Source organism: Geospiza fortis, unplaced genomic scaffold (genome assembly GCF_000277835.1).
Source record: "Geospiza fortis unplaced genomic scaffold, GeoFor_1.0 scaffold590, whole genome shotgun sequence".
In the NCBI taxonomy this organism is placed as follows: domain Eukaryota; kingdom Metazoa; phylum Chordata; class Aves; order Passeriformes; family Thraupidae; genus Geospiza; species Geospiza fortis.
This window is the reverse complement of record NW_005054402.1, coordinates 1,874,100-1,886,838: the sequence shown is the minus strand read 5'-3', so window position 1 is coordinate 1,886,838 and position 12,739 is coordinate 1,874,100. Positions and strand designations below refer to the sequence as shown.

Here is a 12,739-nt window from a genome sequence, read left to right as displayed (position 1 = left end):
TCAGCAGGTCAGACAGTGGCACACTGACTGCCCTCAGGGCAGTGTTATCTTTTTATACTAAGAACTATGTATACGATGTTTACAATTACTTTCCAATACCTATCACCCATGTTAGACAGTGAGCTTCTACTCTAAACCAATCTGAAAGTGCCAACTTCACAGCAGAAGATGGAGGCCAAGAAGAAGAAGGAGAAAGGCTGGACATGCCCAGATTCCTCCATCTTGCCCCCTAAAACCCCAAAAATCTATTTTTCACCCCGTGACAAACTAATTATTATTCTACTTAGACTTTCGTGGCTTGCAGGTCTTCATATAAGGTTGGTAACTTTTTCCATGGGTCATAATCAAAGTCACAAGCATCTTGGGCTCTGTGCTAGGGTCTCTGAGCCCCCTGGCAGGGGTCCTGGCAATCCAGGACAGACAGAGGGATGTCCTGAATTCTGACAGTCTGGTAGGCAGAGTTTTGAATGTAGCAATAGATTAGACCTAGCAAGTTTTGTTCTTAGTGCTTTAGAGTGTTTTCAAGCTCATGTGGTTTCTGCACTTCTATTTCCTGTGTATGATTCCACATGTGTACCCTCTGTGCATAAAATGCCTTTCTGTGTTTCTTAGACTTCTCCTTTAGATTTCCAGTTCTCCTCTCCTCATTAGCAGCACTTACTTTGCTGCTTCTCTGCTGTCTGTATTCAGATGTTGCTCTCCATGATCTGAAGGATTGCACTGCCCATCTCTGATGGTTCAGTGCTTGCCAGGGTATTTGTCAGTGAGGCCATGCTGGGCACTATTTGCAAGTCTTATTTTCTAGGAACTTTAGTGATGAAATTTTAATAAGTGCAGAATGCTGAACTTAAAGAAAAATTCTGCTGTGCTGGGGAGGGGGGGGGGGTTAATTCTGAACTGCTAAAATACAAGGAGAATCTGAACTTATCTTGTTGAAGGAAAAAGCTGAACAAAGGGCTTCTCTTATCCTTGCCATCACAACTGCTGTTATCTGGCTATATCCCTGTAGCTAAATCCTGTGACTTGCTGCTGATCACAAATGTGGCTCAGATTTGTACAGAGAAGAAACTTACTGCGAAGCAAGTAAATAAGTTCTCCACCCCAGGCTATGCACATTATCATATCCTCTTCTGCTGACTATGAATGAAAGAAAAACTGCAATCCTGACTATTCAAAGTACACACAAAACACAACAACTTGGTGTAGGCCTATGCCCTATGTTTTGTCTTTTCCCTTATGCAACACCTAGCAATTTCATAGAAAGAACACAGCATTGAAACACAGCTTTGACTGGTGGACTTGGCTGTGGTTGTGTGAATCCACTCCTGCACTTTTCAAATGGCAACTGAAAGAATCTGAGTAGCTGCAGGGCCTGAGATCTCTGGACATTGATAAATTGGCCACAAAGCAGATATAAAAGGAGAGAAATAGTCTGGTGGAGAAAAAGTGGCTTCTAGAGTTTGAGTCTGATATTGTATGGTTTACAGGCAGTTATTGCAGTGGGCAGATTGCAGAGCAATGTCAGAAATACCAGTGTTTCTGAGAGCCTGTCCTCACTGTGATGAGCTCACTAACAAGCACTCTTTGCACTGTGCTCTTCAGAGTTGTCCAAATTATTATTTTTCATTATTTCATACCTGAAATAGAACAGAAATCACAGGAACTACTTTATCTTTCAGGAAAACCTGTCCAGCCACATTTTTTCGTTACTACTGTACTGTATAATATTTTTGATTTGCTGTGCCTTTTATTTAGGCTTGCCTTTCTTACCCTCCAGTGCCTTAAATCCTTGGGTTCCTGGCCCCAAGCAGGGAGACAGAAATTGAGAGGAAGGTAACCTTTGGTTTGGCTGCCTTGGCTTGGTGTTACATGTCATTTTATACAAAATCATGCTGTGCAGAGCTATAGTTAGTCTCACAGAAAAATTCAACCCTCTACAGGATTTTATGCTACTCCTCTAACCCTTTCTCTGGCATCTCTTCCCTGCAGTATTAAATTAGATTTCTACAGTCCTCTTTATCCCATAATGTATGCTGAAGACCTGGTAATAGGCATATATTTGGAGCTGATGGATGTTTGGAACGGGAGAGATTGTAAAGATGATTTATGGGCTTTGCTACTATTAGTTTAAATCTTGAAATATTTATTTTGAAACTTACTTTTCCTTTTACAAGATTCTATTTTCCATTTTTCCTCCCTTCTAGCATTGCTGAGATGAATCCTTTATATTTGGTGTCATTCTGTGTTTTTGTTAGTAGCTCTTTAGCTTGCAAGTGTTGCTGCTTGTAAGATAAGTGGGTTACTCTGGGTTTCCCTGTAATGTTACCTGAGGGGGCAGACGCTTGGTCTGTGCTTGCAGTGGGCTCCAGCTCTGCTTCTCACAGGGATCTGTCAGAATCCTAATTATAAGTGGTGTTTTTACTCTGCAGCATTTGCCAGGGATGGCAGCTTCTCTTAACTTGATGCAAGATTTCTTTTTGTGGTGCCGCAGCCATGGGCTTCACAGGCAGGAAACATCACACTGTGGGAAGTGAATAGAAAGAAAAACTGAGACCAGAGATCTGGCAGAGTTCAAATGAGCACATTTTAATGAATCCCAAATCTCTGTAGACCTGTGTTTTGGAAAAGAGCAGTGCAAGAACTAGATTTTATTTTTTTTTTTTTAATTCCAGAAGGCTGCTTTCAGAAACCATTAATTCAAGTATAGGGCCAAAGTCTGTACATTTGTCTTGAACGATATGTGCTATAGCATTTTATTTCATGTACTTCAAGGGATGTCAAGCAAATTATCTATGGCTTTCCCTAAACCTTGGTGCAGTTTTTCACGTTCTCAATTATGCTTCAGGAGACCTCAATTAATCTCTCTCTGTGAAGTTTCCCTTTTTTAAAATAAGTGTTCGGAGTTAGAAAACTGTAAAAAGGCCAGTGTGTGCCATTTCAAAGTAGAAAATAGATTTTGTAGGTCCTAAAATTTTGATTATTTAATAAAACTGTTTGCATGGCTTAATGTGTGTATTTCACCATATCATCTTTTCTGGTGGAATTCTGATGAAGATTGCTCTGCATTGTTTCATATTTGCTGATAGGTACATTAGTAGTAGAATTTAATTTAGTTGAAGGATAAAAAAGGCACATTTTAGTGACTACCTGTGTACTGTATAATGAGAACAGAAGTTTTAGTAAAACCAGTAAAGTATCAGTGTTGTTTATTTGTGTCTCATTTGGGTCTTAGTCATGTTGGGGGCTGAGCAACTGCACAGATTTCAGGTGTTTTACTGTATTTTTAAATGTCAGATCAGAATCTTTCTCATTGTCCGCAGTAGTGCTGTTTGCTTTGCAGAGATAATGTACATATAAGTTTACAATTTGGCAATATAGTTTTTTTTTTTACTTCAAAAGCAGCAGAATTTTATTTTCAGAGAAGAGACTTAAAAAATTGACCACGCCCCTGACTGCTGGTGGTTAATTAGACCTCAGAAACATATTTACAAGTATTGCCTGAGCTGTAGACTACTGGCATTGTGCTTTATTTCCCCTGGTTTGTGGCATCCTGCCTCTGTGGGGACAGGGTGGTGACCTTCTGTGCCACCAGAGCCCTGGTTTGGCTTTTGAGTCTTTTTGCTGGCATTGAGCACCACTGCATTAGAAAGTACCTCTGGAAGTTATTTTCAGATGATTTGAAATCTCTCTAAAAAAGCTGGTTGTTAGCCATGTTCAGCTTTGTGGGGAGGCAGTGGGCATGAGTGTGTCCAGAGTATGCCTTGCAAAATTTCATACTATAGCAGTAATGATCTTGCTCTAGGACATTTTTATTTCATATTAGAGTTAATAATATTGCAGTAGAGGCTCAGATTTTGCAAGGTTCCTTCCTTTTCCTTGAAGCATTACTTATGAATTAAATATTCCTACATGTTCAGTGTAATAATTCTCATTTTGTCTGGAGATTTCCATGAATACAGCTATTGAACTGCAGTAATAATGCTGGATATCACAGGATGTGAATTTTATGTCTTGCAGTGTTGAGAATTAGCACAGACTGGTAAAAAGTGGGTCAGGTGCAGCCATTTCACCTGTGAGAGGTTGTCCTCAAAACACTGACTGAAAAGAAACTTTTCAAAAAGCATCCAGAGCTTTTCATTAAAAAGTTATATTTCTGTGGTAATTCTTAAGAGATATTTGAGAATAGAAGATTGGTTTTTTTTTTCCTTTACAAAAGCAGTGATGAACTCAAGACTACTGTTCAGATGCATGCTTGATTTCATAGCACAGCCTAGTTTGAAGGTGGCTTACTTGTAGATCATACAGCTATGAAAAACCTGTTGATAGCAATCTCCTGGGGAAAACCTTTGGAGCTGCTTTCTCTCTGTTTGGATTCTTGCTTTTTACTTACCTGAATGTTAGGAAAGTGCCAAGACAAACAGAAACATCTGAAACCAAGGAAATAGGCCAAGTTGATCCAAACCTGCATGTGGTGGTGTTTGAGGTTCCCCAGGACGAGGGAAGAGATGAGAATCTTGACTCCATGTTTCAGAAGGCTGATTTATTATTTTATGATACATATTATATTAAAAGAAAATGATATACTAAAACTACACTAAAGAATAGAAGAAAGGATTTCATCAGAAGGCTCAAAAAGAATGCTAATAAAATCTCATGACAGACTTAGAGAGTCTGACACAGCTGGCTGTGATTGGTCCTTAATTAAAAACAATTCACATGCTGGGTAAGCAATTCAAATCACATTCCAGGGGACCGAAACATGGAGAAGCTGAAGCTTCCCAGGATAAGAAATCCTGGCAAAGGGATTTTTCATAAAATATGTCAGTGACACCTGCATTCATTTTTGGGCTGTGGTTTATGCATGGGTGGGGCTTTGCTTTATCTGCCTGGATTGATTCTCTGCATTAGTTAATGATCTTGTTGCTGAAATCATTATTGCACATCTTTACAGAAGCAAGCTCTCAGAAGGGCTGACAGGGGATTGACATGGAAAGAGGGCTGTGCAGTGCTGGTTAGGAATCAAATGGTAAAAAGCATATATTTATGTATCGAGCAGGAAGTCTATTCCTGTTGTGGATTTGAGAAAAAAATTGGCTATTGTTACAAACTGTGCATTTTACTTTAGTAATGTTTAGGGCTGCAACTTGAATTAATGAAGGCAATTCTTTGAGCATATGTCTGCTGCTACATGTTGTGTGCTGCTGCTGGGACTGCAGTGAGGTGTGCCAGCTTCTGTGGATGCATCTGAAAAGACAGAAGAAGGAAATAACCCGAGGCAAACCCTTGTCCTCTGGCCATCTGTTCCAGTTGCCACCAGAAGTTGGAGCATTATGTTTTTCTTATTCATGTCCTGGCCATGCAGTTCAGAATTCTGGTGGGAAAAAATATGAACCACTAATGTAAATAGACTGTGAGACATTTATGAGGACATTGGGTCCTGAAGATGATGTCCTCAACTGGCTGTGGACTGTTGTCTCCTCTTACTTGTCAGTCCTTGTGACAATGAATTTGATTCCTGCTTTAAAGGGGAGAGGTTGTGGAGTAGGATGTCAAAATGAAGTGTGAAACAGAGAAGGACACTGCTCATGAATAAGGCCATTTGTCCCAGTTATTCTGCCCCCTGTGTGGTTTTTTGGGTGTTTGTTTTTTTTTTGTTTTTTGGGGTTTTTTTTGTGTGTGTGTATTGGTTGGTTGGTTTAGGGTGGGTTTTGTTTTGTTTTAAATTTTGTTTGTGGTTTTTAGTTGGTTTTTTTTTTGGTTTTTTTTTTGTTTTGTTTTGTTTTTTGGTGACTCTTCACAACTTTTTCTCTTCTTGTGTTAATTCGTTCTTCTTTTCATCCAGGGGTGGTCTTGTTCCTTGGTCTTTATGGTCTCAGCCACTTTCCTTGGACTCCTTCTACCCTGGCAGTCTGCTCTTTTTGAATGCTTACTTCCTCACTCCCAATCCCTACAACTCATCCTTCTTTGTGAGCTTGTGTCCTTCAGGTGGGGTCTCCATTTTGCATGTTCTCAAATTCCAGACTACCTGTGCCTCTTATAATTTCCTCCATACCAGTATTTACTGCACTTTCTCACAAACTGCATTCCTCCATCTCCCTCATCTCACCATTCAGCTTTCCCTTGATTTTAGCTGCAGTAATTAAACTCCTGCCTGAATCATCCCTCCCTGCCTTCCTCCACCCCCAGGAACAGTCTGTTCCTTCCTTTTTTGGGCATATTTTTATCATTTCCCACTTTCTTCCTTTCTCTATCCATTGCCTCCTTTTCATACATGTTTTTGCATTTTAAAACAATTATGAAGTATACTTTTCATGCAGCTTTCCTAACTCCCCCATGCCTGAACTCCGTAGTCCATCAGATTCCAGGACTCACATTCCATCCCACGAGGGGGCAGGGATAGCATCCCTTTCTGGAGGCAAGGCTCTGGGTTTGTGTCCTGGTCATTATAGTTGTGTGAAAGCTGTCTGATAACCAGCATGGAGTTTTATGTTGGGAACCGTCACAGTCTCCTTCCTTTTTAACTCCAGTGGAAGGTCCTTAGCCTTCCTTTTCTGGGCAGTTAGGAGAGTTCCAGTGCTGTGAGACCATTTGCCTCTGTGGAAGCTCAATGTGCTCCAAAGGTGTTGGGAGTGACCAAGTGGCCTTTCAGCAGAACAGTTATTTTAATCATCATAGTTCAGTCTGTTGCTATGGCTGGACAAGCAACATTTCAATGTGTGTGCCAGCTGATAGCAGAACCACTGTCCACATCAGGGGGCAGCTGTGCAGGGCAGGGCTTTTACTGCAGGCTCCTGACATCAGGCTTTATGACTCAAGCATTCAGATAGTGCTATGAATTGAATCTTCCCTAGCTAACAGGGGCCAAAAGTTAATGTATGGTCATCTTTTATTGCATCTGTGAGGTAATTTATCTTGTTCAGTCCTGGTCCACTTGCAGTGTAGCAGTCTGATGAATACCTTTTCCTATGTCAGTATACAAAGTCTAAGAGGACTGGCCTTGTTTTATGGTGCCTCTGTTTTACCTTGAATCCCAGTGTGCCAGTTCATGCTGCACTTCTCTTCCCTATCTTCTGTGTCCCTTGAATGACAAGTGGTGCAATGCACTGTCAGGGTGTTCTTATCCTTCATCCCCACACCTGTCCTGCCACCCTCTCATGACACAGCCCTTAGTGTGGGCATACTCTGTGTGACCTCATGTTCCTGCTCATAGCAGAGACTGAAACAGATGAATAAATTACACTTCCAGTTTCTAGGTGATGATAAATAGCTGCACACTGGCACTTTGGGGTATTCTGGAAGAATTATTTGGGTCAACTAACAGAAAATAGCATCACCTGTGTCATGTGTGATTCAGAAGCCTAATGTGACCACATTTAAAGGCTGTGGTCACATTCACTGAGAACAGGCTTGGTTTAAGCTCTTCTAGTAGTGATGAGGAATTCACCCAGTGTGCCTTGGAGGTGCTCTGGGCTGCTGGCATGCTGACTCTGAGGATGCCAGCACATAAATACTGCCTTGGTGCACTTCTCAGTACCATCACTGTGATTTTAGCCTTAAAATTAATCTCTAGAGAGCTCTGAGAAATTGCTTGGTTGAAAAACCTTTTTCTTTCCCCATTTTCCCCCCCCTCTCACATTTGTCAGATTATTTTGCCTTCAAAAATGCTTGAATGGTTTCTGTGGATCATGTTCTTAAGTGCATGTCACTAAATTCAAGTAGCAGCCACAGGTATAGATTTGGTGCCGTGGAAGACATTCATGAGAGAAGTGCCAATATCTGTTGATGTCAGTAAGATACTGTGCTTTGATCAGATTATTTCCTTTTGACGTCTTTTCCCGTGGAGTCTTCAATAGAAATTGTATTTGAGATATTCTAGTAATGTAAGCTCTTATGAGCCTGAATGACTTCTTAAAGGATTTCTTTCTCTTTCCTTATCAAAAGAATGGCACTTATAATTGAAAGAGTTTGACAGAGTGTGGGGAGAATACTCTGTAATGTCAGACAAAGTAGTTAAAGGATTTTGTCCTACAGAAAGTTAAGAAAGGAAAATTGCCTTTTAAATGAACTTCATTACAAAATTTACCTTTTCCTCTCAACCCAATCATACTTTTCTTAAAAAGAAAAATGAATAAAAAGATAACTTTCATAGAATGAATGCTGAGTTCTTAACTTTAAGTGATGGTAACACTTCCTTCCAGAGCTGATAATTTCAAACACTTCAATTTCTTTGTGATAGAACCTCAAAATTCTTGATGTGCTGAAGGATCTAAGACATGATAAGAGCTTTGCCTGAAGTATTTAAGAGTGTTCAAGCATATCACTAATTAATAAAAAACAGTTACCAGCATGTATTAAAAAATTACTGAGTAATCTTTGGTCACCACACAAAGGCATGTTTATAGGCAGTGCTAGATATTTTAAAGGCATTGTGGAACCTACTCTAAGTCTAAAGTTCAAGTACAGAACATTTTAACAAAGGATATGTGAATTCTGAAAGAGCTAAAACAATTCGTGGTGGCTTTTCTTTTGGCCTGTTTTTCTGTAGATATGTTTGGCATTGAGTTCTTTAAAAGTGTTCTCAAAGTATATTTGATGGCCAAATTTTAAATTATTCAACTTGCTCACTGCTAGTGATTTATGGGGATGTTACTGAAATGGTGTTCCTTCCTTTCACCCTGGAAAAGCAACCTATTTAAAGTAGTGTGCTTCAACTAGCAGCCTGGGAAAACTTTGGGGAAGCTCAGTTTAAAACTTTGTGGAAAATGTGATGAATGTGAATAAAAGCTAAAACTTTCATTTTTGATGATGCAATAACAAGGGAAAAATGAGGACTTAGGGGTTAGACTGTGAGAGAGTGAGAATTCCCACTTGTTTTTCCTCACCTGGTTTATTTGGAAAAAAAGGTTTTGTTTTCATTTGGCCTCTGTGACCAGAGTTGTTGTCATCACCACTTAGTGGAACTCTGTTGTGAGAGTCTGGGAGTGCATGAGTTTGTATGGATGGAGATACAGGTAATATGCTGAAAATATCAATACCCTTCATGTTCTTTTTGATTTTCACAAGTGTCTAGTCTGTTAGATTTTGGGTAAGTTCTGCAGCCAATTTCCTACACAACTGGGCAAATCTTACTCTCCTGGCTGTCTGACTGGGGACCTGTGTGGAGCTGAATTCTTCTGCCACATCCCTATGGCATTTTGCAATGGAGTTTGTGAATAAAATGATGGTTTTATTTTTATTTTCTTCTTATTAGTTTCCTTTCAAATGCAATCTGAGAGCGATGGTAGATGCTTTTTGGTACCAACTCAAAGGACAAATTGTCTTTTATTAAATTTAAAGGGGTTTGTCTGCACTGCAGTGTGAACTTTCAACTGAGTAATTCAGAATCATGATGAATGCTAAATAACATGGCAGCATGAATCATTGTTGTTTTTGTTTGGCAGCAGGGAAAACCTTGATGGAATTGCTAAGTGCTTTCAGTTTTCTCCAGATAGCTCAGTGTCGGCTGCCACATTGTTCCTTTGCTCCTCACTGACACACTCCTTTGGCCCAGTGCCTGTCTAATTATTGTTTAATGTTTCAAAAGCTGCCACCTTCTATTTGAAGCAATCTTTTCAAATGGTACAAATACCAGCAGATTTGCATACAGTAGAAATAGAAATAATTGGAAAAATAAAGTAAAAAAAATAAATAAGAAATGAGATGTTAAGAGCATTAATATTTTATGAAGGTGAAAAAAAAATCTGCATAGCTGTTCAAATTATGGTGAAATTTAAGGAAGCCTAAAGATATTTCTGTGGCTAAATAGATGATCTTTCAGTCTTACAGGCTATGAAATAATTATTTCTCCTGACCCATTGCTCCTAATCTCAAGCTTTGCTCATGTACACGAAGTGGGAGGAGAACAACAAGGTCTTCTAAAATGAGAAACAAGTTGCAACTCATTTGCCAGCGAATAAACAAGTTGACAACTTGTCTGCCAACCAATAAACAATGATTTCTGGTTTTTATTACCATGAAAGACTACACTGTCAGTACTTGAAAAATGTATTCACATTCCCAAGTCAAATAAGTGACTGTGATTCCCTGCCTTCTAGTGTTATTATTACTGTACAGGCAACAAGTTTGAAACATCTCCCCGTGGTCTGCTTCTTATATAAAATGTCTATGATTATATTTCAGTGATATTTGTGCGCTTGAAACTTCTTTGTTGGTAGTTCATAGGCTTTGACAACCAGTTTGGAACATGCAAGTGAAACCGAGTAGCACTGAGTCTGGTTTTCTCTCATCAGGTATCTCTGTTTCCAAAGAAAGGTGTTTTTTTTTCTCTTGACCAATTTCCCCCACACACAAATTGATAAAATGCAAGGAATATTGAGGCAAAAGTTGTGTGACTGTGTGTATGGTTAATAGCTCACAGGCAAAGACAACATGTATTCCACAATTATCTTTAATTTTTGTAATGCTATTTGTGTTGCACAGTGTTCTGTAAAAGGGCAGGAACGGAATGAAGCTGTGCCATGACAACCTCTAGAATGCCTTGTGTCCAGGAGGGAGACCTGCTAGACTCTGAAGGTTCCTGTTCTTCTAGGAATAAATCTTATGGCATCTGAGCTTAGACCATTACTCCAATATGTGAAAATAGACTTTAGGAAAGCTTTTCACTCGAAAAATTCAGCTATAGCATAGCCAAGAAAAAAAAAAGGTTGGTTAAAAGAAAGGGAGATTTTTCTTGACTGAGAAGCAAAGACTGTGCAGAATTCCCTTCTCCTGGGGAGCCCAAAGACTGACTAAGAGCAAGAGAAATAGTCAAGGTTATTTTGCCTTTTTTTTTTTTAATTGTCTAGATCTGCACACTGCTAGAGCTATCTGAAGTAAGCAGCATCTGACATCTGACTTTGGAAATTTTCATTTAGTGTGTCTCCATGCTTCAGCAATTGCATCTCCCAGAGGAGAACATCACAAAATAATGAAGTTAGAGGAAACCTCAATGGCTTGTTAAAAGGAGCATCATCACATGTGGGCACAGAATGATCATATAGATCATAGGAAGATAATTTCAGATTAAATAAAAGAATTTGTACTTTAGTTTTACCCTACAAGCCTGAAAAGATCAGTTGTACACAGTGATACAGAAATACTTTAGAGGTTGCCTGATAGTCAGTTGACCCTGAGCAGTATTTTATGTAACTCCAACTAAACTTTCACTGATCTACTCTTCTCCTGAAATCTGAGTAAATGCCTCTATAACTGTATGCCCCAGTAGGAGCTCTGGGAAGAGTTTGATAGCAGGGAATGTTGGTAGTTCATATCCCTGAAAATACATTGAGCATGGGAACTGCTGGGTGTTTCTCTCTCAGATGGAAATTGAGCAGCCTGGAGTACTCTGTAAAGCTTCAGACATCGTGTGGGCAGGAGCACTTCTGCAGGAGCCAGATCAGTAAATCCAGTGCAAAGCAGTCAAAATTACTGCTTTACTGCATGCTGTAGAATGGGATTTTTGGTTGGTTTTGCAGATGTGTGCAGTGATAGTCCCTGAGGTGAGAAAGGAGCAATAATTTTAGTGTTCAAGCTTCCATCACAGACAGCTCTTGGTGCTGGTGTGCTGCCTTTCTCAAATGATGCAGAGATTAAACTAAGCATGATACTAAATCGAAAGAAGATTAGATACATGAAAACTTTCAGTTGAAAATTGTTTTTGAAAACAAAAGGGGAAAAAAGGGGGCTTTTCAACTAAAAAAGTTTTAGGTTTTTTTTTACTTTTATTTTTTCTATAACTTTTTTTATACTTATGTCAGTACTCCATCCTTACCAAATGTCTAAAGCTTTTAAGTTTTATTTCTAATTTGCAGACCAATCTTGAAAAGTGCTGACTCCTAGGAGTTAATTTTTCATTAATAGGCTCTTTTTTGTGACATGGAAAAATATTATCCATAAAGTTGTATGATAAGTCCAGAGAGGGTTACCACCAAATGAAGGAAATCCAGTCCTTCAGTGGTGTTAGGTCAGCTCATGACTCCTAGGAGTTAATTTTTCATTAATGGGCTCTTTTTTTGTGAAATGGAAAGATATTATCCATAAAGTTGTATGATTAGTCCAGAGACAGTTACTACCAAATGAAGGAAATCCTGTCCTTCAGTGGTGTTAGGTCAGCTCACATAGCCCATCTCCTCAAATTAGAAGTGGTTCATCCTGAAAGAGAGTGTTGCCTTCCCAAATGGAGGTAACTGGAACCTCTGTGATCCTGTCAGCTCTCACCAGAAGTTTCAGCTCCTTGGAGCACCCATCTGAGAGCCAACGGAGTCGACCAGGAAGAGGATTGCAAAACTGTGTCTGAGTCACTTCCAGAGGTCTGTAATTCATACTGCAAGCTCTGCACAGGTTAGACGTGTCCAATATTTGTTCTTTTTACCTCTCTTTCAATAACACACAAAAATTAGGAAGTCAGGGATCTTTTAAAATGTCTAAAATGGAAAACCTTAGGGAAGGTGAATTAATAAAATGGTCTGCTAAACTAACCATCATTTTATGGCCCTGAACTTGAAACACTGAGAGAAATTACTTAGGTGCAGTAAAATGGAGAAAAAAAAAAGGGGGCTCTAATCAGCTTTCCTTATAATGGAAAGTACCCTAGAAAAATATGCCTGTTGCTTCAGAGTATATCAAACTGAGTTTAATCAGCTATGCATTACTGCATAATAGCTCAATCAGCTTCAGGTCAGCCAGAAAGAAAGTAGAGGAA

General features: G+C 39.3%; 1 protein-coding gene across 1 annotated transcript in view; it reads left to right on the top strand.

The window, feature by feature from the left end:
- The window catches only part of GALNT18 (polypeptide N-acetylgalactosaminyltransferase 18), a 223,643-nt gene that overhangs the window by 114,807 nt on the left and 96,097 nt on the right, over nucleotides 1-12,739 (top strand). The window lies entirely within an intron of this gene.